The sequence below is a fragment of the Anomaloglossus baeobatrachus genome, chromosome 7 (genome assembly GCF_048569485.1).
Source record: "Anomaloglossus baeobatrachus isolate aAnoBae1 chromosome 7, aAnoBae1.hap1, whole genome shotgun sequence".
Classification (NCBI taxonomy): domain Eukaryota; kingdom Metazoa; phylum Chordata; class Amphibia; order Anura; family Aromobatidae; genus Anomaloglossus; species Anomaloglossus baeobatrachus.
The window spans coordinates 233,191,741-233,214,968 of NC_134359.1; positions in this window are offsets into that span (position 1 = coordinate 233,191,741).

Genomic DNA, 23,228 nt, shown 5'->3' on the forward strand with positions numbered 1-23,228 from the left:
GGGAGCTGGCCAGTCTTTGATGGCTTGAGTCTTGCTTTCATCCATGCTTATTCCCTGTGAAGACATTATGTACCCCAAAAATTGAATCTCGGTCTGATGGCATTCACAGTTTTCCAGTTTGATATAAAAATGGTTCTGTCGAAGACGCTCCAATACCATCCTCACATGTCTATGATGTTCATCTGTGGAGTTAGAAAAGATTAAAATATAGTCTAGATAAATCACCACAAATGTATCCAAGAGATCCCTGAAGATATCATTAACTAGATGTTGAAAGGTAGCTGGGGCGTTACACAGGCCGAACGGCATAACTAGATATTCAAAATGTCCATAGCGTGACCTGAATGCAGTCTTCCATTCATCCACAGGTCTAATGCTGACCAAATTATAGGCCCCACGGAGATCCAATTTAGAAAAAATCTTTACATGCCGAACTCTTTCTAATAATTCAGGGATCAAAGGCAGTGGGTAGCAGTTTCTGATTGTGACCTTATTGAGCTCCCGATAGTCTATGCAGGGCCTAAGAGAGCCTTCTTTCTTTTTCACAAAAAAGATGGGTGCGGCTGCAGGAGATGAAGAGTGGCGAATGAAGCCCTTGGCTAAATTTTCATCTATATAGTCCTTCAATGCTTTTAACTCTGGTCCAGCCAGGGGGTAAATTTTGCCAAAGGGTATCTCAGCACCAGGTAAAAATTCAATTGGACAGTCATAGGGACGGTGGGGGGCGGAAGCTGGTCAGCGTTCCGCTTATCACACACATCCGCATACTCACAGTATATTGCTGGTAGCTCGGAGATTGGTGTGGGTATCTTAGGCGGGCTTTGCACACTACGACATCGCAGGTGCGATGTCGGTGGGGTCAAATTGAAAATGACGTACTTCCGGCATCGCATGTGACATCGTAGTGTGTAAAGGCTCGATGATACGATTAACGAGCGCAAAAGCATCGTAATCGCATCATCGGTGCAGCGTCGGCATAATTCATGATTACGCTGACGCGACGGTCCGATGTTGTTCCTCGCTCCTGCGGCAGCACACATCGCTGTGTGTGAAGCCGCAGGAGCGAGGAACATCTCCTACCGGCGTCACTGCGGCTTCCGTAGGATATGCGGAAGGAAGGAGGTGGGCGGGATGTTTAAATCCCGCTCATCTCCGCCCCTCCGCTCCTATTGGCCGCCTGCCGTGTGACGTCGCAGTGACGCTGCACGACCCGCCCCCTTAATAAGGAAGCGGGTCGCCGGCCAGAGCGACGGTCGCAGAACAGGTGAGTCCATGTGAAGCTGCCGTAGCAATAATGTTCGCTACGGCAGCTATCACAAGGATATCGCAGTTGCGACGGGGGCGGGCACTATCGTGCTCGGCATCGCAGCATCGGCCTGCGATGTCGCAGTGTGCAAAGTGCCCCTTAGGGGCTGAACAGACTGAAACCCCAGGACTTATCTGCTTCTGCTTCTCTGGAAAATGCAGCTCCTTGGTTTCCCAGTTTATTGTAGGGTTCTGAGAACTTCTGAGCCTGCAGCCATGGCAATCCTAGGATGATGGGAAAATGGGGAGAAGAGATTAGCATAAAAGACAGTCTCTCTTGATGATTGTTATCCAGGAGAACCTTCAGGATCCACTGGTCCAGAGGTTAACAGTGAACCATCCATAGTCTCCATCTGTACAGGAGTAGTCTTCTTCACAGAACGTATCCCATGTTTATGGGCAAAGGAAATGTCCATAAAATGCCGCTTGCTCCGGAATCAATCATAGCAGAGCTAGACACCCTGACTGTGTTAACCCAGAGCTTGATGGAGAGAAATATATGAGAATTGTTCTTCTTACAACTCAGCTGAGACACTGCTGAGGAAACCTGAAAAACTGCAGCATTGATGTGGGAATCGGAGTCAGCAATAACGGAGTTCAAGTCCGAAAAATCAATGTCTACAGCTGCTGATCTCTCTGGAGCCCGTGATTCAGATATTACAGATCTCCGTTCACAACATTCACAGTGTACGACAGCTGCGGTAGTCTTACGGGATCGGCTGGGGCAGTTTGTAAGGAAATGCCCTGACTTACCGCAATAGAAACATAAATTTTCCTTCAGTCGATGTTCCTTGCGTGCATCACTGACCCGTCTCTGTAGAGAGTCCACCTGCTTGGGTTCAGGCTCAGGGTCTCGAGTTCTCCTACCAAGAGACTCTTTAACTGGAGAAGAAGGAAGGAAATTGTTAATACGGTAATTTTCAGATACTCTCTCCTGTCTGCGCTCAGTATGACGGACATCGATCCGAATGCAGAAATTGATGAAATCTCCCAAGGCAGAGGGAGGGTCTGCACGAGCAAGTTCGTCCTTAATCACAGAAGACAATCCTTTCCGGAAGACAGACTTCTTAGCGGAGCTATCCCAAGTGGTGTCGAGGGCCCATCTTCTGAACTCCAAGGCATACTCTGCTACAGAACGTTTACCTTGATGCAAAGTCAACATGGCTGCTTCTGCTGTAGCACCTCAGTTCGGGTCATCAAACACCTGACCCATGGCTGAAATGAAATCATTTAGATTATTCAAACAATCATCATCAGTCTCAATCAGGGGATTAGCCCATGCAAGAGCCCTGTTGGTGAGCAGCATGATTATTGTTAGCACTCTCGATCACTCACTGAGGAACTGTGATGCATGAGCAGCAAAAAACAGTTTGCATTGGTTAATAAATCCCCTGAATTTTTCCCGTTCACCGCCAAAGTGGAATGGTGGCAACTTGGGGATTCCAGAAACCGGGGGTGAAGATGGTGCTTGGAGTCTCCCCTCTAGGGCCTCAATCCGGGCCCGTAAATCACGAATGGTTTGTCCAAAAACCTGCAGATTGTGTTCATTACGATCCTGCACACTTGCACAGCTGGTCTTTAAAGCCTGTATCTCCGCAAGAATTGTGTCTGTCACTTCACACAGATTGCAAATACGGGCTTCCATATTCCCAGACCCTGCAGACTCTATTCTTGGCTTCTGAATCTTGTAAGGTGTTAAATACTGTTTGTATAGAGTCTAGTGCAAGGGTACAAGGGAAACACAGACACAGGTTTGCTAAATAGTTCTTGTATTACTTCATACAAGTAAGTGCACAAAACATGAAGGGTTAAACAGTTGCAGGGTGCAGAGGCTGGGAACAAATTAATCAGGAATGGATCCTCAAAGTTCAGCAGAAGTGTCAAAGTATAATTCAGTCTCTCTTACTGTACTTATAAACGTCCATGGCAGAGCAGAAGGGTTCCTGTGTGGACACGAGTTCCAGGGATCCAAAACAGAGGATGGCAGAAAAGTAGTTCTTCCAAAGACTTCAGGAGATCAGGTTAGGCTGGTTTCACACTACGTTTATTTAACATGCGTCCTAAACGTTTTTTTAGCGGAAAAACGGATCCAGTGCAAATGCGTTTTCACTTCAATGCATTTGCAATGGACTCGCGTCCACCTGCGTTCGCATGCGTTTGCGTGCGTTAGACACAGGATCCGTACTTTTGCGTTATTTTAACATGTTTCAAAAACGCTACTTGTAGCGTTTTTTACCTTTGTCAAAATAACGCATCTCACAGGATCCTTCACATTGCGCCGCGAGCTGCAATGCATTTCAATGAGCGCTGGATCCTGCCTAGCAGAATGCGTTGAGTTGCGTTGTAACAGGATCCTGCTTTTGTACTGAGCATGCCCAGAAAGTACTGAGCATGCCCAGAACCAGTCTCGCGTGATCTGTCTCTCTCTCCTCCTCCCTCCCTCACCCTCTCTATCTCTGTATTTCCCCCTTCCTCTCCTCCCTCTCTCTCCCCTGAGAGCTGCGGACACTCGTAACCAAGGTAAATATCGGGTAACCACTTCTCTTAGTTACCCGATGTTTACGTTGGTTACGTGTGCAGGCAGCCCTGCTCCTAGCAGCTGCAGACACTCGTAACCAAGATAAATATCGGGTATCCAAGCCCGATGTTTACCTTGGTTACGAGCGTCTGCAGCTGTTAGAAGCCGGCTCCCAGTCTGGCACGTTTAGTTCCCCTCACTCCCGATCACATGACTCCAATGCCCGCCCCTAAACATCCAGTGACAGGATCCTGCAAAGTAACACATGCGTTTGTATGCGTTTTTTGCTGTAAAAGCAGGATCCTCTTTTGCAGCAAAAAAACGTTCAGGACGCATGTTAAATAAATGTAGTGTGAAAGCAGCCTTACAGGCAGGCTTCTAACAGGATTCAGAAGCACTGGTCCATCAGCTGAGATGGCTTAAGCAGGTAATTGGCAGGGAACAGGGCGGGAACATAGAAGCTGAGGAATCCATATTGACTGAGGGCAAAAGTGAGGGCAACAGAACAGGAAGCAAGATGGCCTATGAAGAAAAAACAGATTAAAGCAAAATGACAAAACAAGGCAAAAAGTCAGAGAACCTCACAGGTGGGTGGAGCCGAGCGGGGCCATGTTTGCAGAGTGCGAGGTGGGTGGAGCCAAGCGAGGTAATGTGTGCGGAGTGTGAGGTGGGTGGAGCCAAGCGGGGTCATGTGTGCAGGCGGCGGAGTGTGAAGTGGGTGGAGCCTAGTGGGGCCATGTGTGCGGGCGGTAGAGTGCGAGGTGGGTGGAGCCTAGTGGGGCCATGTGTGCGGGCGGCGGAGTGCAAGGTGAGTGGGCCATGTGGCGCTGAGGACGTCAGTGCCGGGGACTGCATGGCTGGGGACAGGTGAGTGTGAGTGTGTATGTGTGTGTACATGCCGAGTGCAGGAGGGGGCGGAGCCAAGCGGGGAAGTGTCCGCTCCCTACACACGTAACCAGGGTAAATATCGGGTTGCCAAGAAAAGCACTTTGTTTGGTTACCCGATATTTACATTGGTTACCAGCTTACCGCAGGCTGCCAGCGATGGCTCCCTGCACACTGTAGCTGTAAAAAGCCCTGCTTTTGGTGATCGAACCGTTCTCGAACGTAACTCAAACTGTTGAGCTTTTAGCAAAAAGCTCGAGTTCCAGTTCAAACTCGAGCATCCCACAAAATCACTCGAACATGAAATTGACGAACCTCGAACCTCGAACATCGCTCATCTCTAGTCTTAACTTAAGAATGAATAACACCTAGGTTCAATTAAAGCAATATATTTCTTTATTACATCACTGATTACACAGACCTTGCGATATCTAGTTGACCGACTTTGGATCTACTCTAACTTTTGAATATCCTTTTTAAAATATGGACCCCAAAACTGGATCCCATATTCAAGGTGTGGCCTTACAAGTGATTTATAGAGGAGTAACAACACATTGGGATCACAGGATCTAATCTCTCTTTTTATATTTTTTTATTGCTTTTGCAGCTGCTGCCTGACATTGAGTGTTGCTGCTCAGTTTGCTTGCAACTAGAATACCCAAGTATTTCTCCTGTTTTGATTTTTCTTCATTGAATTGGTTGGTGGCTGACCCCCACCTTGCCGTGCACCACCAATTTGGTTTGTTTTTCCACCTGTCTTGATTTTGGCTATTGGTGGCTGTTCACATTTAACCATCAAGCCCTGTCCACAGGCTATTTATTTCATGCAGCATTTGCTTGGGCCTGTCTCGCCCACAGCCATGATTGAGTCATGGGTACGGGATTGAAAAGCACCAGGTCAGTGCTGCTATAAACAGTTCTACTTTTTCTTATGTGAGGCCGTATGGCACATTTTAAATAAAAATATTTTAGAGTAGGACTGCCCCAAAGAGATTTGCTGTGACATGGCGGGGTAGCTCAAGAAATTGCAATTTTTGTCAAAAATCTCAAATTACATAATAGTACAGTTTGGGATTTTTAGTGCAGTGCACATCTTATAATACATGCCATTTTGAGTTGAGCTGGCTTTTTTGTTCTTTCTTCTGTTCTGTAGACCTGAGTTTACTTCCATTTAATGTATTTTAAGCAATAGGATTACTCTGTCTTAGGTGCATTACTCTACAATATTAAACGGAACTTGTCAGGTCCAATATGCACCCAGAACCACGAGCAGTTCTGGGTGAATATTGCTAATCTCTGTCTATAGCAGTCCCTGTATACACTAGCATAGATAAAGAGATCTTTAGAAAAAGTATTTCTAAAGATTGTTTCTTATATCCTAATAAGGCCAGGAACTAAATGCAGGGGCGTTAGTTTTCTTGGCTATTCAGCCCACATAGCTTGCTAGGACACCCCTGTGGCGTCCAGCAGAGGATGGATGTGTACTGAGCATGATCTGGAGTCCCAGCACTTCCAGTCAAACACACTATACCTCCTGAAGCTGGGAAGCTTACACCCGGCATCAGTTTAATGTGCATGATTGGAAGTCCCGGGACTCCTATATCTGTGAGTGAAACATCGCACTGCACTTGGATGACATCTGAGTGCAGTGCAATATACACACAGATGAGACAATGAAGGATATTGAAATATTAATCTCTCCCTTTCCTTCGCAGCTGAGATCCGATCACAGGATCAGATCACAGTTTTGTGACACTTGGTTCACGCTTGCAGCAGAGCAGGAGTCGAGTGTGATTAGCATATTGCATCCTATGCACTCACACTGGTTGCTGTTATGATTCAGTGACCAAGGAGGATCAAAAAAAGAGGGCAAAAACTAGGAAATCCAGAGTGTCACCAGAGTGGTTGGAATCTCAGCTGACTGCAGACCTCACACTGACAACACAACAAGAAGTAGCCGTGGGACGAGCCTACGATGACCTAGTCGCCTCGACACAGCGGGAGAAGTAATTCTTCCTAAAGGGAGAAAACATGGAAAGCTAATCTGCCTCGGAGCAGTTCCCCAAAGATATAGATAGCCCCCAAACATAAAAAGCTGCTGAGACAAGATGAAACACAGTACACAGGCAGAAAACAGATTCAGCAAAGATGAGGCCTAAACTATCTATATAAGAAAGGACAGAAAAGAAGACTGTCTGCAGCCGTGCAAAACCCTAAAAGAACCAACACACCTGATAGGAAAAAAGCTGAGACCACACGATCTCTCTCCCACTATATCAGTACTCTGGTGCTACTGGGATCCACGTAAAACACTAATATAGAGAACGGACTAAAATTAATACCAAGCATGACAAAACACAAATACATTTCAAAATATGGAGCAAGTTAAATAGACATTCCCAGCAGGGAATGATCCAACTCCAACCAGAACTCCACTAGCAAAATCAGGGAATAAGCCTAGTACCTCCAAATTAAATAACAGAAAAATGAAAACAAAACCATCAGAGGTACAAGACCAAACTTATCTGTTAGGAGTTCAGGTAGAAACAGAAGATAGGGCAGGCTTCAGAATGTCCACAGCACCACAGGAAGCAACATTGATCACCAGCCAAGACCAAGAGATAACTACTCAGTTATATAGGCCCAGTCTGAAGAACCAGATTTCCAGTCATCATCAGCTGTCTGGCTACTGTTAAGCAGACCAACTCCACTACCAGCACTGGTCACAAGAGGGAGTCGCAAACCAGAACCCAGTCCAAATGTGTTCACAACAGGTTGCCATACGATTACGTAAATCCAGCCTAAGGGGTACTTTACACGCTGCAACATCGCTAGCAATTGCTAGCGATGTCGAGCGCGATAGCTCCCGCTTCCGTTGCTCATGCGACATTTGGTGCTCGCTGCCGTAGTGAACATTATCGCTATGGCAGCGTCACATGCACATACCTGGTCATCGACGTCACTGTGACCGCCGAACAATCCCTCCCTCAAGGGGGAGGTACGTTTGGCGTCATAGCGACGTCACTGCGGCGTCCCTATGCGGCCGGTTAATAGAAGTGGAGGGGCGGATATGAGTGGGACGTAACATCCCGCCCACCTCCTTGCTTTCGCATTGCCGGTGGACGCAGGCAAGGAGATGTTCGTCGCTCCCGCGGTGTTACACATAGCGATGTGTGATGGCATAGGAACGACGAACAACATCGTACCGGTGGCAGCAGCGATATTAAGGAAATGAACGATGTGTCAACGATCACCGTTTTGGAACGATTTTGCGATCGTTGATCGTCGCTCATTAGTGTTACACGCTGCGATGTCGCTACCGGCGCCGGATGTGCGTCACTAACAACGTGACCCCGACGATATATCGGTAGCAATGTCGCAGCGTGTAAAGTACCCCTTAGAGTAGGATCCTATATTATTCGCCAGTTTCAGGTTCACATGTATTTTTTTCAGAAAGCCCCTGTCCTCAGGTGCATTTTGTTTTACAAAAAAGAAGAAAAACCTTTTCTTTACTCACCCTCCCCAGGTCCAGTGCTGAGTCTCCACAGCTGATGTTAGTGTCTACTATTGCCTGCAGCACAGACACCAACCAGTGGCTCATGCTGTCTGCTTGGGCAGATAGTTGAGTTAACTGATTGGCTGCAGAGCATTCAACATGATGCCAACAGTACTGACTTGGCGCTGTTGCCAGTGAGAGTGTCTAAAATGCAATTTGTTTTTTTATAAAACAAACTGCACCTGAGGATAGGGGTTTTCTGCAGCTGGAAAACCCTTTAAGCCAGGGGTCTCAAACACGCGGGCCGCGGGCCGCATGCGGCCCCTCAGGGTAGTTTGTGCGGCCCCCAGGCCCGTGCCCCTTTTCACTATCGCGGCAGGAGCAGGGGCCGCAGCCACTGTCTGCACTTTATGTCAGATGAATGTGTTGTCGGTGCTGCGCTCCCACACCGGCAATGCAATCATCTCACATAAATCACTGACAGTGACACTGCAGCTGCCGCGATAGTGAATGGGGGCACGGGCCTGGGGGCCGCACGAAGCACAGATGAGGCAGCGGAGGGAGCGCGGGACAGGTGAGAAGAATGGTTTGTGTGTGTGTGTTGGACATTAACCCCTTAGCGACCTATGACGTACTGGGTACGTTATGGCTCCCTGGTACTTAAGGACCCATGACGTACCCAGTACACCATGGCGAAAGCTGCGATCATAACAGCGACTTACAAGGTCGCTGTTGCGTCACAGAAAATGGTGATGTAACAGCGACGTCGTTGTCGCTGTCGCTATGTGTGAACCCAGCTTAAGGAATTTGCAGCGATCATAGCCACTAATATTTCAGCCATTGAAAATCGCTGAAACATTGAAATCCAGCCAAGACCAGTGCAGCTGTAGCCCTGATCATTGACTGGAGCTGGGTGACGTCTGTTTCACCCGCCTCCAGCTCTGATTGGAGAGACCGGCCTTGTGACTGATCTCTCCAATCACTGTGGATCTGGGGCCGGAAACCGCCCCCCTCAGCTTCACTCCAGAGTCTGTGGAAGGTGAGGGGAGCTGCTGACCCATTACTACAGGATGGGGTCAAAGTGCGCACATTACTATGAGATGGGGATAAGGCTGGGGACACTACTATAGGATTGGGACATTACAAGGATGGGCACAATACTATTGGATGGGGACATTATTACTATAGTATGGGGACATTACTATAGGATAGGGACTAGCATGGGCACATAACTATAGAATGGGGACAAGGCTGGGGACATTACTATAGGATGGGGACAAGGTGGGCACAGTACTATAGGATGGGGAATAGGATGGCACAGTACTATAGAATGGGGACTAGGATGGGCACATTACTATAGGATAGGGACTAGGATGGGCACATGACTATAGAATGGGGACAAGACTGGGGACATTACTACAGGATGGGGACAAGGTGGTCACATTACTGTAGGATAGGGACTAGAGATGAGCGAACCGGTCGCAGCTCGAGTTCGCTTCGCCGAACGGAGGTCTCTTTCGAGTTCGGTTCGGCGAACCAGTTCGGCGAACCACTCGAACCGCATAGGAAACAATGGCAGGCAAACACATGAAAACACCTAGAAAACACTCTCAAAGGTCTCCAAAAGGTGACAAACAACTCACAACACAAACACATAGGAAAGTGACAAGGACATATACTCATGCGAAAACAAAAGAGCTGGACAAGGAAAAAGAGGAGGAGACACACATATAAGCATGGCACGCCCTTCTAAAATCATGTAAAACACCGCAAGGTGACTCCAAGCGGAGTCTCCCTTTTTTCCAAAAATTGGGCCACACACACCCACCCCTTCAGTGGCAGCACTTGTGCCCTAGTTGTACACTTCACAGCTAGATTTGCATCAAGCACATTCAAAAATATGCCATCCTTAACCGTCCCCAGGATGACCCCGGGGTAGGTAGCAAAGTCTTTGCTGATCCCAGATCTGTTCATTTTGGGTCATTTTTAGAAACACTGCAAGCAAGGGTTACTCCAAGCGGAGTCTCCCTTTTTTCCAAAAATTGGGCCACACAGACACCCCATCAGTGGCAGCACTTGTGCCCTAGTTGTACACTTCACAGGTAAATTTGCATCAAGCACATTCAAAAATACGCCATACTTAACCGTCCCCACGATGACACCGGGGTAGGTAGTTAAGTCTTTCCTGATCCCAGCTCTGTTCATCTTGGCTCCTTTTAAAAAACACAGCAAGGGTTACTCCAAGAAGAGACTCCCTTTTTTCCAAAAATTGGGCCACACAGACACCCCATCAGTGGCAGCACTTGTGCCCTAGTTGTACACTTTACAGGTAGATTTGCATCAAGCACATTCAAAAATACGCCATACTTAACCGTCCCCAGGATGACACCGGGGTAGGTAGCTAAGTCTTTCCTGATCCCAGCTCTGTTCATCTTGGATCATTTTTAAAAACAATGTAAGCAAGGGTTACTCCAAGCGGAGTCTCCCTTTTTTCCAAAAATTGGGCCACACACACATCCACCCCTTCAGTGGCACCACTTGTGCCCCAGTTGTACACTTCACAGGTACATTTGCATTAAGCACATTCCAAATCCACAAGCATTTACTCTCCCCAGGATGACACAGGGGTAGTAAATTCCTTGTGGATCCATGACTTGTTCATTTTGATGAACGTTAGTCTGTCCACATTGTCACTGGACAGACGCGTGCGCTTATCTGTCAGCACATACCCAGCAGCACTGAAGACACATTCGAAGACAATGCTGGCAGCTGGACATGACAAAATCTCCAAGGCGTAACTGGATAGCTCTGGCCATTTTTCAAGATTTGAAGCCCAAAATGAGCAAGTCTCCATTTGCAAAGTCATGGCATCGATGTTCATTTGGAGATACTCCTGTATCATCCTCTCCAGCCGTTGACTATGTGTCAGACTTGTTGTCTCTGGTGGCCTTGCAAAGGAGGGTCTAAAAAAATTATGAAAAGATTCAATAAAATTGCTGTTACCAGCACCAGATACGGTGCTACTGGTACGGGTAGACTGTTGAAGATGACGAGACCGTCCCATGTTTGTCAAGTTACAACTGGGAGATTCATTCCCTGCACCACGGTTGTTTGGTGGAAAAGCCGAGCTAAGATCGAGTAACAGCTTCTGCTGATACTCCTGCATACGTGCGTCCCTTTCTATGGCTGGAATTATGTCACAAAATTTGGACTTGTACCGGGGATCTAATAGTGTGGCAAGCCAGTAGTCATCATCACTTCTAATTTTGACAATACGAGGGTCATGTTGGAGGTAGTGCAGCAAGAAGGCACTCATGTGTCTTGCGCAGCCATGCGGACCAAGTCCACGCTGCGTTTGTGGCATAGAGGTGCTAACCGTTCTTTCTTCCTCTGACATCTCCCCCCGACCTCTTTCAACAGAAATTTGACCAAGGTCTCCCTCATCCGCTGAGTCTTCCATGTCCATGGACAGTTCGTCCTCCATTTCTTCATGTTCTCCTGCACCTTCCTCAACATTTCGCCTGCTACCATGCGCCCTTCTTGATCCCTGTCCCCCATGGTCCCATGCCTGCCGCGTTGGTGATGATGAACGTCTGGACCTTGGTGATGTTGTTGTCTCTTGCGCATACGAATCCTCTTGTAGTTCCTCCCCTTCCTGTTGTCCCACCTCCTGACTCCGAATAGTGTTTAGCGTGTGCTCCAGCATGTAAATGACTGGAATTGTCATGCTGATAATGGCATTGTAAGTGCTAAACATATTCGTCACCATGTCGAAACTGTGCAGAAGGGTGCATAGGTCCTTGATCTGAGACCACTCCATCAGGGTGATCTGCCCCACCTCTGCATCTCGTTGGCCCAGGCTATACGTCATGACGTATTGCACCAGGGCTCAACGGTGCTGCCACAGTCACTGTAACATGTGGAGAGTCGAATTCCAGCGTGTCGGCACATCGCATTTCAGGCGATGAACCGGCAGGCCGAAAGACTTCTGGAGCGATGCAAGTCACTCAGCAGCGGTGGTTGAACGGCGGAAGTGAGCAGACAGTTTTCGTGTCCTGTTCAGCAGGCCATCTAGGCCGGGATAGTGTGTTAAAAATTGCTGGACAACAAGGTTCAACACGTGAGCCATACAAGGCACGTGTGTCACCTTGCCCAGGCGAAGGGCCGCACCCAGGTTTCCAGCATTGTCGCACACGGCCTTACCAGGCTGCAGGTTGAGTGGAGACAACCATTTATTAAACTCAGTCTCCAGAGCTGCCCACAACTCAGCCGCTGTGTGACTCTTATTTCCAAGACATTTCAAGCTATAGACCGCCTGATGCCGTTGCGCTCTGCTGCCAGCATAGTAATGAGGGGTGCGTGATTCCTTCTGCGCAGTTAGAACGCTGGTGGCCTGACCAGGCAAGATTGGGGCGGAGGTGGAGGACCCAGACGAGGTGGAGGAGGCAGAAGCAGTGGCGGAACTTGGACAGACAGAGGATTGACACACAAGTCGTGGGGACGGCAAGACTTGTGCAGCAGACCCTTCACCATCTATCACCATAGTTACCTAGTGCCCAGTCAGAGACATGTAACGTCCCTGTCCATGCTTACTTGTCCAAGTATCGGTGGTGAAATGCACCCGTTCACACACAGAGTTTCTCAAGGAAGCGGTCATGTTGTGTGCGACATGCTGGTGTAGCGCAGGCACACCTTTCTTAGAGAAATAGTGGCGACTGGGCATCTGGTACTGGGGCACAGCGACAGACATAAGGTCTCTAAAATCCTGTGTGTCCACCAGGCGGAAAGACAGCATTTCGGTAGCCAAGAGCTTACAGAGGGATAAAGTCAACCTCTTAGCTTTGTCATGGGTCGCAGGAAATGGCCTTTTATTTGTCCTCATCTGAGGGACAAAGATCTGGCTGCTGTGTGTAGACGGTGTTGAGTAGGGTGTCCCTGGAAAAATGCAGGTTTGGGAGGAAAGTGCAGGTGTAGACATGATGTTGCCTTCATCCAACGTTGGTGCTATCGATGTCTGAGAGAGCTGCACACACGCACTTGTTTCCCCTTCCAAACCAACTGACGACCTACCAAGCAAACTGCCTGTTGCGGTTACAGTGGTGGAAGTTGTGCGTGGAAAACCAGGTGTGACAGCTGTCTCCACAGTCCTAGAAGATGAAGAGCGCGCGGATGCACTGGAAGGGGCAGGTGGTGGATGGTTCGCTCTGCTAGGCCGCATTGCAGCACAGTGAGCTTCCCACTGGGACATATGATATTTATTCATGTGACGATTCATGGAAGAAGTTGTCAAACTGCTGAGGTTTTGCCCTCTACTAACAGAATCACGACAAATTTTACAGATCACATCTTTTGGGCGATCTTTTGCTATGTCAAAAAAGGACCAGGCTAGGCAAGGCTTAAAGGGCATGCGACCTGCTGATCCACCCCGACTAGTGCTCAGAGGCAGAGTGGTGGCTGAGGATGCAGTTGTAGATGTGCTACCAGTGCTCTGACTCTGTCCAGAAAGGCGCAAGGTAACTTCGTCGTCAGTTGCATCCTCCTCCACCGCCTCTGTTGACCTCCTCGAGTGCCTGACTGTGGGTTGACAGTAGGTGGGATCTAGAACTTCCTCATCAATTGTTGTGTTTGCACTCCCCTCACCCTCAGACCAAGCCTCTTCTTGCCCTGACAGAATATTTAAGTTGTCATCCCAATCTGGTATCTGCGTCTCATCGTCATCAGTATGTTCCTCATTGTCTATAACCACAGGTGTTACAGTTTGTAAAAAGGGTCAACATTATGCTCAGAAACTTGGTCCTCATGGCCTGAATCAGAGTCACAAAGGTTCTGGGCATCACTGCAGACCATTTCCTGGTCTGTACTCACTGTAGCTTGGGAGCAGACCTCTGATTCCCAGGCTATAGTGTGACTGAACAGCTCTGCAGACTCAGCCATCTCAGTTCCACCATACTGTGCAGGGCGGATGGAGACTTCAGAGCTGGGAGAAAGCAAGTGTGATTAGGCTGACAACTCAGAGGACTGGTGTTTTTTGGATGCGGTAGTTGAGGTGGCGGAGAGGGCACTTGTTGGACCACTTGAGATCCATTCAAGCATTTTCCTTTTTTGGCCATCATCTACCTTTGTTCCAGTTGTTTGTGTCCGTAAAAAAGGGAGCACATCGGATTGTCCACGGAATGTAGTAGACATCTTACTTTTGCTGGAAGATGGTCTATCTTCAGCAGATGTTAACGGAGATTTGCCACCTTCCCCACGGACAAACCCTTTTTTTCCTTTTCCAACACGCCTCTTCTCCTTTCCACCAGCATCTGTCATTTTGCCACTCATTTTGATTGCGACAATATTGTGCACTTAAAATGTGGTAGTAAAAATTGAGAGGTGGTGTAGATTGCAGCGGTAGTCTAGCTTTATTAACAGCAGAATAAACAACAATAATTATCCCTGACAATGCAACTACGGCCCCATTGAGTTTGAGTGTGCAATGCAGAGGTTCTGCAAATAGATTTGCACTAGTGGGACACTAATGGAAGTCCAACAGCCACTTTTAGGATGCCACAAAGTTTGCTCAGTGTTTGCTAGTATAATGGCTTAGTAACAATGAGTTTGAGTGTGCAATGCAGAGGTTCTGCAAATAGATTTGCACTAGTGGGACAAGTCCAACAGCCACTTTTAGGATGCCACTAAGTTTACTCAGTGTTTGCTAGTATAATCGCTTAGTAACAATGAGTTTGAGTGTGCAATGCAGAGGTTCTGCAAATAGATTTGCACTAGTGGGACACTAATGGAAGTCCAACAGCCACTTTTAGGATGCCTCTAAGTTTACTCAGTGTTTGCTAGTATAATCGCTTAGTAACAATGAGTTTGAGTGTGCAATGCAGAGGTTCTGCAAATAGATTTGCACTAGTGGGACACTAATGGAAGTCCAACAGCCACTTTTAGGATGCCACTAAGTTTACTCAGTGTTTGCTAGTATAATGGCTTAGTAACAATGAGTTTGAGTGTGCAATGCAGAGGTTCTTCAAATAGATTTGCACTAGTGGGACACTAATGGAAGTCCAACAGCCACTTTTAGGATGCCACTAAGTTTACTCAGTGTTTGCTAGTATAATGGCTTAGTAACAATGAGTTTGAGTGTGCAATGCAGAGGTTCTGCAAATAGATTTGCACTAGTGGGACACTAATGGAAGTCCAACAGCCACTTTTAGTATGCCACTAATTTTACTCAGTGTTTGCTAGTATAATGGCTTAGTAACAATGAGTTTGAGTGTGCAATGCAGAGGTTCTGCAAATAGATTTGCACTAGTGGGACACTAATGGAAGTCCAACAGCCACTTTTAGGATGCCACTAAGTTTACTCAGTGTTTGCTAGTATAATGGCTTAGTAACAATGAGTTTGAGTGTGCAATGCAGAGGTGCTGCAAACAGATTTGCACTTGTGGGACACTAATGGAAGTCCAACAGCCACTTTTAGGATGCCACTAATTTTACTCAGTGTTTGCTAGTATAATGGCTTAGTAACAATGAGTTTGAGTGTGCAATGCAGAGGTTCTGCAAATAGATTTGCACTAGTGGGACACTAATGGAAGTTCAACAGCCACTTTTAGGATGCCACTAAGTTTCCTTAGTGTTTGCTAGTATCATGGCTTAGTAACAATGAGTTTGAGTGTGCAATGCAGAGGTGCTGCAAATAGATTTGCACTAGTGGGACACTAATGGAAGTCCAACAGCCACTTTTAGGATGCCACTAAGTTTACTCAGTGTTTACTAGTATAATGGCTTAGTAACAATGAGCTTGAGTGTGCAAAGGGCAGGAGGGTACAGTGGCAGGATTGTGGGTCTGGGTAGAGGAAAGGAAGCCTCACTTTCTATCCCTCCTAATCGGGAAATGCAGCGAGGAAATCCCTGACCTTAGCTACACAGACGCTGTTATCTTGTGTAGCTGTTAAAATCTGTTTTCACAGTCCTGACTGTCACCTATGGCTCTGAGCCTGCTGGTATTAGCCCTTACAAGGGCTAATAGTAACTTCTATCCCTATTCTGTATAGCGCTCTGTGTAGAGCGTACACAGCAGTATCGGAGACAGGAGCTACGCTAGCGGTGACTGACACCCAGACGCAGAAGGCAGATAATGGTGTCCAGATGGGCAGATGCCCGTATTTATAATGCAGGGACATTTAAACAGGGAGTTTTTAAACTAGGATCGGGGGGGAGGGAGGGTAGTGGAGCAAATAAGGGGATAGATAGAGCAGATAGAGACAGGGAGACGGTAGGGGTCAATGAAGGATTAGGGGGGGATGGGACATACAAGGAACGTAGGGAGGCTAGGAGTAATAAAGGTGTTAATAGGATTAAATGTCTACTGGCAAATGCAAGAAGTCTTGCAAACAAAATGAATGAATTGGAGACTCTTATGTCAACCATGGATTATGATGTGGTGGGCATTACGGAAACCTGGCTGGATGAAAGCCATGACTGGGTGAAAAACATACAGGGTTATAGTACATTTAGGAAGGACAGGAAAGGCCAAAAAGGTGGTGGGGTGTGTATATTTATCAAATCTAACCTAAAACCTGTGTTGTATGATGACATTGAGGGGAACAGCAACAATGTAGAGTCAGTATGGGTAAATATACATGGGGAGGGGAATAATGGAAAAATGCTAATTGGAGTTTGCTATAAAGCTGGGGTCACACTAAGCGACAGCGACAACGACGTCGCTGTTACGTCACCATTTTCTGTGACGTAACAGCGACCTTGTAAGTCGCTGTTATGATCGCTGCTTAGCTGTCAAACACAGCAGAAGCAGCGATCATAACGTCGCTGTGCTACATGTGCAGAGAGCAGGGAGCCGCGCTTAGCGCTGGCTCCTTGCTCTCCTAGGTACAGTACACATCGGGTTAATTACCCGATGTGTGCTGCACCTACATGTCACACTGCAGAGAGCAGGGAGCCGCGCGCACTGCTTAGCGCTGGCTTCCTGCTTTCCTTGCTACAGTATACATCGGGTTAATTAACCCGATGTGTACTGCAGCCACATGTGCACAGAGCAGGAGCCGGCGCTGGCAGCAAGGGCAGAGGCTGGTAACGAAGGTAAATATCGGGTAACCAGGGAAAGGGCTTCCCTTGGTTACCCGATGTTTACACTGGTTACAGCTTCGCAGCTGCCAGACGTCGGCTCCTGCTCGCTTCATTTCGTCGCTCTCTCGCTGTCACACACAGCGATGTGTGTGTCACAGCGGGAGAGTGACGACCAAAAAATGAAGCTGGACATTCAGCAACGACCTGCGACCTCACAGCAGGGGCCAGGTCGTTGCTGGATGTCACACACAGCGACAGCGACGGGACGTCGCTGCAACGTCACAGAAAATGGTGACGTTGCAGCGACGTCGTTGTCGTCGTCGTTATGTGTGACACCAGCTTTAGCCTCCTAACATACCTGAACAAATAGAAGGTGAAATGCTGGAACAAATTGAAAAGGCAGCTAATAATAATAATCGGGTTCTTATTATGGGGGATTTCAACTATCCAGACATTCAGTGGGACATAGAATCTTCTGGTTCTGCTAAAAGCTGTAAGTTCTTATCTACCATTCAAGACCATTTCCTCTCTCAGATGGTAGGTAAACCGACCAGGGGAGATAATTTGCTAGATCTGGTCCTGTCAAATAGACCGGATACAATTTCAGATCTACAGGTCCGGGAGCACTTGGGCACCAGCGATCATAATATGGTAAGCTTCAACTTAATATTCAATAGAACATTTCAAAGGGGGAATGCTAAAACCTGGAATTTTAGGAAAGCTGATTTTAACAAATTAAGGGAAGAGCTTAAATGTGTAGATTGGGACAAAGTCATGGTAACTGGGGATACCGAACATAAATGGGGTAAGTTTAAGGATATACTACTAGAGTCCTGAAAAAAACGTATACCCTCTGGTAATAAAATGTCCAGGAATAAAAAGAAACCACTATGGATAAATAAGACTGTACAAAGTATAATAAAACAAAAACAAAGGGCATTTAAAATCTTAAAGGCTGAGAATACAGAAATAGCATTGCAGGAGTATAAAGATATCAATAGGAAATGTAAAAAAGAAATCAAACAAGCAAAATTAGCTACTGAAACAAAAATCGCCAATGACATTAAAATAAATCCCAAAATCTTTTATAAATACATTAATGCCAAAAGGAAAACAAAGGATAGTATCGGCCCCTTAAAATATAATTACAAGTTAGTTATAGAGGACAAACAAAAGACTGAGATATTAAATAGGCATTTCTCATCTGTATTCACCAAGGAACTGACTGTACCAGGGATCATTCAACAAAGTGAAAAATCAAAGTCCACCACCCGATATAATTAATTTAACACAAGATGAAGTACGCCTACGTCTGAGTAAATTAAACATTGACAAATCCCCAGGGCCAGATGGCATTCATCCTCGAATATTGAAGGAATTGAGCTCCGTAATCGACAGACCGCTGTATCTCATCTTTTTAGACTCACTTGTAACAGGGTTGGTGCCTCAGGATTGGAGGATTGCTGATGTGGTACCAATATTTAAGAAAGGTAAGAGGGTAGATCCAGGCAACTACCGTCCAGTAAGCCTGACATCAGTAGCATGCAAAGTTTTTGAGGGCATTTTAAGGGATGACATGCAAAAATATATTGCAGAAAATAATATGATAACTGACAAACAGCATGGATTCATGAAAGATAAGTCGTGTCTAACCAACCTGTTGGGGTTCTATGAGGGGGTAAGTTCAAACCTGGATATTGGTAATGCAGCTGATGTGATTTATTTGGACTTTGCAAAGGCATTTGATACTGTACCACATAATAGCCTTATACTAAAGCTCCAGAAGCAAGGACTAGGGGACACAATATGCAACTGGGTAAGGAATTGGCTAAAAGATAGGAAACAAAGAGTAGTCATAAATGGTACATTCTCTAAATGGGCTATAGTCTGCAGTGGGGTGCCGCAGGGTTCTGTGCTTGGACCGATTCTTTTTACTCTCTTTATTAATGACCTTGTGGATGGGATTGATAGTAAAGTGTCAGTCTTTGCCGATGACACCAAACTATGTAGGATATTAAAAACTGACCTGGATAGTACAATTTTACAAAAAGATCTGGATAAGATGTCAGAATGGGCAGATACTTGGCAAATGAGATTTAATGTTGATAAATGTAAAGTAATGCACCTAGGACGGAGTAATCCTGTAGCTGAGTATACATTAAATGGAAGTAAACTCGGGACTACAGAACAGGAGAAGGACTTGGGTATTCTCATTACAAATAAGCTGAGCAGCAGCACTCAATGTCAAGCAGCAGCTGCTAAAGCAAACAAGATTTTAGGGTGTATAAAAAGAGAGATTAGATCCCGTGATCCCAACGTATTGTTACCCCTCTATAAATCACTTGTAAGGCCACATCTGGAATACGGGATCCAGTTTTGGGCTCCACATTTTAAAAAGGACATTCAGAAGTTAGAGTCAGTTCAAAGGCGGGCAACTAGACTATTACAAGGAATGGAAGGCCTCCCATATGATGACAGGTTGAAAAAGTTAGATATGTTTAGCTTAGAAAAAAGACGTCTCAGAGGAGATCTCATTTATATGTATAAATACATGTGTGGTCAATATAAAGGACTGGCACATGACTTATTTCTTCAAAAGACAGTACTAAGGACCAGGGGGCACTCACTGCGAGTGGAAGAAAAGCGATTCCAACAGCTAAATAGGAAAGGGTTCTTTACAGTTAGAGCAGTCAGACTGTGGAATACACTACCACAAGAGGTAGTAATGGCAGATACTATAACAGCTTTTAAAAAAGGGCTGGATGATTTCCTCAGTACACACAACATTGTTGGTTATAAATGACTTAGTGACTAAATGTAGAACTGGTGGAGGAAGGTTGAACTAGATGGACCTAGGTCTTTTTTCAACCTAAGTAACTATGTAACTATGTAACTATGACATGTGACATGGACATCCTATCACACATGCCGTTGCTTCTCTGGCTAAAATTCCAATTAGCGGTGTGTGTGTCTGGGATTGGCTGACATGCTGGCCCGCCCCACTACACGCGCGCACTTAGGGAAGGAAGACAAGGAAAAAAAAAAAATGGCGATCGCCATTATCCCAGCAGCAGTGATCTGAATGCGCTGTTCCCGCACACTACACGCTGACATTTCATAATAGTGTGAGTCACAGAGTGACTTACACTATTACAGCGGAAAGCCAGCTAGTAATTAGCTTGGCTTTTTGCTGCTAGAACCGTTCTCAAACGTAACTAAAACTATCAAGCTTTAGCAAAAAGCTCGAGTTCTAGTTCGATCTAGAACAGCCCCCAAAATCACTCGAACCGTGAACTGGAGAACCATGAACCGCGAACCGCGCTTAACTCTAATAGGGACATTACTACAAGGGAACAAGGATGGGAAACATTACTATAGAATAGGGATAATGTTGGGGACATTACTATAGGGTGGGGACAAGGTTGGCTCATTACTAAAGGATGGGCACATTACTATAGAATGGGGACAGTACAATAGGATGGGGACATTGCTACAAGGGGACAAGGATGGGGAACACTACTATAAGATGGGGGACAAGGATGGGGAACATTACTATAAGATGGGGGACAAGGATGGACACATTACTATAGATTGGGGACATTACTATAGGATGGGGACAAGGATGAACACATTTCTATAACATGGGGACAAGGATGAACACAATACTACAAAATGGGGACAAGGATGGGGAACATTACTTTAGGATGGGGACAAGGATGGAGAACATTACTTTGGGATGGGGACTAGGATGGAGTACAATACTACAAGGGGACAAGGATGGGCACGTTACAACAATATGGGGAACATTACTAAAAGATGTTGGTCAAAATTTCTATATAGTGCTAATTGTAAGACTATTAGTTACAAGAAAGGAATAAAATATGAAAAAAATAATGTTTATATTTAAACAAAGAATGTGCACGTTTGCTATAATGAACAAGTGAAAATGTTCAAAATCAGTGATCCCAAGGTGTGTAAAAAAAAATAAAATATATATATATTATATATGGTACCAATAAAAATGTCACTTTGTCCTGCAAAAAATGCGGCCCCCCAAATTATTTTTTTTCCTCTGTGCGGCCCATACACCCAGCTGAGTTTGAGACCCCTGCTTTAAGCCATGTTAAGGCTTTATGTTCCCTTTATGGGGTATTCACTTTTTCATTTAGGTTTTATAACTAACTTAAAGCAGCACTCTTGCTGATAGCAGTGGCAGCTTTTCCTCTGCAGCATGAGAATAGAGCTGGGACAATAAAGATGGCCAAACCCAGTGATCTGGATAGCTTTAAATCAGTTCTAAAGCATAGAGTCAAGTTGTTAGTACTCCTTACCTAGGAAACAAGTCATTTTAAGAGTGCAGAGATAACCAGAACCATAAGCACGAAACTGTACATAATGAAATTAAATATTCCTTTGTTCTTTAGAATGGAAAGGATTTTAAATAATCAGCAAATTAACACAGCCTAAAAGAAGATAACATTTTGCCATAATCAATTTCATGTATTTTTTTGTTTGCTTTTATGTATATACAGAGCACATGCATATACACAGAGCACATACATATACACAGAGCATACTGTATATGCGCATGCATACACATGTAAATACAAAGCACTTACACACATATGTATACACAAAACACTTGCACACATATTTATCCATAAACCACTTACACACATGTATATACAAAGCACTTACACCCATATGTATACACAAAGCACTTACACACATATATATACACAAAGCACTTACACACATATGTATACACAAAGCACTTACACACATATGTATACACAAAGCACTTACACCCATATGTATACACAAAGCACTTACACCCATATGTATACACAAAGCACTTACACACATATGTATACACAAAGCACTTACACCCATATGTATACACAAGTACTTACCAAGATATGTATACACAAAACACTTACCCACATACAGTCATATGAAAAAGTTTGGGCACCCCTATTAATGTTAACCTTTTTTCTTTATAACAATTTGGGTTTTTGCAACAGCTATTTCAGTTTCATATATCTAATAACTGATGGACTGAGTAATATTTCTGGATTGAAATGAGGTTTATTGTACTAACAGAAAATGTGCAATCCACATTTAAACAAAATTTGACTGGTGCAAAAGTATGGGTACCTCAACATAAAAGTGACATTAATATTTTGTAGATCCTCCTTTTGCAAAAATAACAGCCTCTAGTCACTTCCTGTAGCTTTTAATGAGTTCCTGGATCCTGGATGAAGGTATATTTGACCATTCCTGTTTACAAAACAATTCCAGTTCAGTTAAGTTTGATGGTCGCCGAGCATGGACAGCACGCTTCAAATCATTCCACAGATTTTCAATGATATTCAGGTCTGGGACTGGGATGGCCATTCTAGAACATTGTAATTGTTCCTCTGCATGAATGCCTGAGTAGATTTGGAGCAGTGTTTTGGATCATTGTCTTGCTGAAATATCCATCCCGTGCGTAACTTCAACTTCGTCACTGATTCTTGCACATTATTGTCAAGAATCTGCTGATACTGAGTTGAATCCATGCGACCTTCAATTTTAACAAGATTCCCGGTGCCGGCATTGGCCACACAGCCCCAAAGCATGATGGAACCTCCACCAAATTTTACTGTGGGTAGCAAGTGCTTTTCTTGGAATGCCGTGTTTTTTTGCCTCCATGCATAATGCCTTTTTGTATGACCAAACAACTCAATCTTTGTTTCATCAGTCCACAGGACCTTCTTCCAAAATGTAACTGGCTTGTCCAAACGTGCTTTTGCATACCTCAGGCAACTCTGTTTGTGGCGTGCTTGCAGAAACGGCTTCTTTCGCATCACTCTCCCATACAGCTTCTCCTTGTGCAACATGCTCTGTATTGTTGACCGATGCACATTGACACCATCTGCAGCAAGATGATGCTGCAGGTCTTTAGAG